The following is a 4,044-nucleotide window of genomic DNA, read 5'->3' as shown; positions in this document are numbered from 1 at the left end:
ATCAATGTCATAGCCCAGTAGAATGGCCATCAAATGACAGCAGTTCACAGCCTGTGCCTAATAAACATTTTGTGACCAGGGTATTGACCTTTGTCTTCACACACCAGCTAACTGCTTAGATGTGTCAACACTAAACGTGATAAAAGATACAATGTTGAATTTTAACCGGTCCTGGAAAACAGTGAAGGTTACGAAATCCTCCCTACCCTTTGTGTCCTGGAAAATGGCTTACTGCAAAAGCCACCTTTCCTCATCCTCGTGGATGCCCCTCTTGTTTACCTATGACAAGGCCAGACACAGTCCCTTATAATTCCCATTCTTTGCCCCATAGATAATTAGCTGGACTACTTGTCCCCATTGATCAATTGGTACAAAATGTTTGTTAGCCCAACCTTGATTTTGTACTTCTCTCCTTCCGCCAAGTGCCTGAACTTTGCCCCTCACTCAGGCCAGCACACAGCCCTCCTGAGAATAAGCCGGCTCGGGGTGAAACAGTCTCTGATCTACTGTCTGATCACGTCAAACTTTTATCCCACTTCCCTGTACTCAGTTCTTCCCAGCCCCGTTTATGACTCTCCGTAGAAGAAAATCCCCTTTTGCTTAACTCCGGAGACTTGCAAGTCCTCCTGTCACAGTGCTCTCCTTACTGCAATAATCCCTTCCCCCTCCCCTTGGCAATAATCCTTTTTGAATAAGTCTCTCCTTACTAAGTCTGGATTTGTTGTTATTCAACAAAGAACAGTAATGTTGCTTTTTGGTGATGGATCATGGGAGAAGGGCTTTGGTCAAACACTAATCAATCACTATAGTGCTTTGTTATGACGCTGCTCGAACACACTCTCTAGAGTCTCTAGTTGCTTTAATAGTATCTATACCCTAGGGTTGCTATGAGGATTAAAGACACAAACATACACATATAGAAAGAGTATTGCTGACATCTTCCTTCTCTGACCCCCACCAGTCCATAATTTCGTCTTTGGGTTTTACCTTTCAAGTATATTTGGTATTTCTCCATCTCCACTGCCACTGCTGGTTGTCCTCAGTTGCCACCTCTCTGCGCTCTCTGGGATTACTTCAGTGACCTGCTTGCCGATCTCCTTGTATTCATTTCTGCCCTACCCTAGTCTTCATCCTGCAGCTAAAGCAAGTGTCCTAAAAAGCAAATCAGAAGAGGTCTCACTGCACTATGTGAAGCACCTTGGCAGTAGTATAAGTTTTTGAAGTTTAATTTAGATTTTTTTTTCTCTTGGCTTTTTTCCCTTTCTTTTTTTCCATTTAAATAGGGAGCTGGCTCTGGGCTTCTTTGCTTCAGGGGGAGTTTGTGGCATGGCTTCTTGTATTTCTGTTTTCCCGAAAGTCCTATAGAAGAGATTCTGTGAGGTATTCTGGCAGCTTTGAGGACAGAGGGAGTATCTATGACAGAAACATCGTGAGGAAATCCTGCCACCCTCCCGCCCCTTCCACCCTGGGCAAAATAAAGTATAATAAAAGATTCTGGAAGAGGTGACAGAGGTCTAGGGATTCCAAAATCCCCAGGGAACTCAAGCCAGGCTCTAAGGCCGAGAGCTGGTATCAAAGGGTTTGGGCCAAGGGAGCAGCGAGCAGAGCCAAAGCCAGTGGGCAGCGCAGTGCTGCTGTCAAGAGCAAAATGGTGCCCTACAAGGAGTATGTGGATCTGGAGTCAGAATGACTTGGATTCCAGTCTAGCTCTTCCACGTATCAACTCCCAAATAGTTATTTCACCTCTTTGAGCTTCAACTTCCCAACAAGTAAATAGAGATAACGATAAAAAAGAAAATAACTTTGTTATAAGAAAGTTATGAGAAAAATACACGACTTGGTGCTTGCCATAGACTAGGCACTTAATTAATATGTTTCTCTTCCACTGTCAAGAACACAAACTATGTTTTAAATGAGCGTGAATGTGGCTGTGTCCCACGGAGCACATCAGAGGAAAGTCCTGTTGGTACAGCTCTTTCTCAGCAGATATAGGCCATAAGGCCCTACTTAGATCTGTGCTGTTTTTGAGCAATTTTTTATTTGACTCCCCGAGGGGAGACTAAGGTACCCACCAGTTAAATGAATCCACAAGGACCCCTATAACATACATAGGTTGACTCTTTTTGGTGTGGAATCTCCCACAATATTATTTTTCTGGGCTCCTCTCTCAGATCTCCCGCTCTTTGGGATTGGGTGCCCATCTACTTTAAGTCTTTATTATTGTCCAAGTCCCCCAATTTGTAATACCTTTTAGACACATAGGCATGAGTTTTAATGGATGCTTTAGCGTTATTCTTGCAATATGGTTTCTTTTTATTATGATTTCAATTGGAAGGCTGCTCTGGTTTTTCTGTCATGCAAGCATAGACTTGCTACACAGAAATTTCTCCTGGCCAAATACAGCAATGCCTTCCATTTTCATGATTAGCGTCCTGGTATTTAATAATCCCTTCATACTAAACTTCTGATGTTATACAATGATTTTATTTTTAAGAATTCGTTTTCCACTGGTAATGGTCTTCAATATAGAATGCAAAATATTGATTTATTTAGCTTGAGATGATGTGCCCAAATTCTATCCTTATATTCTAAAAATAATTTAAACTCAACACTTTGATCAGATTCCGAAGCAATCATAATTAATTCATAAGGGTCGAATATCCAGAGTGTCCAAACTTGGAGTGTGCAAAAGGCAGTGATACCATCAGCCTAATTAGATCATGATAATCCACCAACATATGGGAGGTTTCAACATATATTTATGTTGATTTAACCGAGCCACTCATAGGTCTCCTACCCACTTAACTATAGAGTACTGAAAAGTGTGATATCTGTTTACCTTAAATAGTCACATATTTGCAAATGGAGACAGTATTTTTTTTCTTTTTGAGGAAGATTAGCCCTGAGCTAACATCTGCCACCAATCCTCCTCTTTTTGCTGAGGAAGACTGGCCCTGAGCTAACATCCATGCCCATCTTCCTCTACTTTATATGTGGGACGCCTACCACAGCATGGCTTGCCAAGCAGTGTCATGTCCACACCTGGGATCTGAAGCGGCAAACCCCAGGCCGCCGAAGCGGAATGTGCACATTTAACCGCTGCGCCACTGGGCCGGCGCCAAGAGGTGGTACTTTTGGATATGTCATGTGCTTTATTCCAAAAGCTGACATTATAAATGGAATAAAATAGAAAGGATTAGGTAAACTCAGATTTTTTATTAAGTCTAGTGAGAGACCAGAAGACTGTAACTAGGATTTATTTCTATGCTCCAACTATATTAAAGTTGTGCATGGATTAACATTATTTTTTATAAGAATTAAGCTGCTTTGATTAATCAATCAAGAGTTTCTGTTCAATCCACCAAGTCTGTGAAGAGATTTTGGAAATGGTTGAATGTGAAAGAATGCATTGTAATGACCAGAGATACATTCCATTGCTGTTTGAGTCCTGTCCTAAATGAACCCTGTTGAGGAGCGTCTGCTCTCCCCGAAGAACTTCTGAAGCGTCCGGGATCCCATGCTGTGGTTATTACTGCAGTAACGCCAAAGAGGGGTGGGTGGGAAGACCTGTGGGCAGCCACCTTGTATACAGAATCATGCTATGTACAATTGGAGGGTGTAGTCTCAGATTCCAGCTTCATGAAGTCATGAGCAGACTGAATCTCATCTTGTCAATGGTTGTATTCAGAAAGCCTAGAGCTCCAGCATTGGTCTCCTGCTGCTCTAGCTAAAATGATACTTGTTTCCTGGTGATGATGACTTAGAAGGAACTCAGGTAGATACTAAGATTATTGAAGAATTTTGGTCTTCTAAGAATGCGTATGTTGGTTTTTGTGTCCATTTTCCATTTCCCTTATACCCTACAAGATACCTTCATTAGGTAAAACAAAGTGTTCACATTGTTATTCCTCATGACTGGGAGCCTATTTTCTTAGTTATTATCTGGCCATTAGATTGGAATTGACATATTAATTTAGCTAAATCAGCCACAGATTGGCCGTAGTAAAGATTTAGAGAGAAACAAATAACTGATATTTAAGTAAA

This window comes from Equus quagga, chromosome 13, assembly GCF_021613505.1.
Source record: "Equus quagga isolate Etosha38 chromosome 13, UCLA_HA_Equagga_1.0, whole genome shotgun sequence".
NCBI classification, from domain to species: domain Eukaryota; kingdom Metazoa; phylum Chordata; class Mammalia; order Perissodactyla; family Equidae; genus Equus; species Equus quagga.
Note: the sequence above shows the minus strand (reverse complement) of the source record.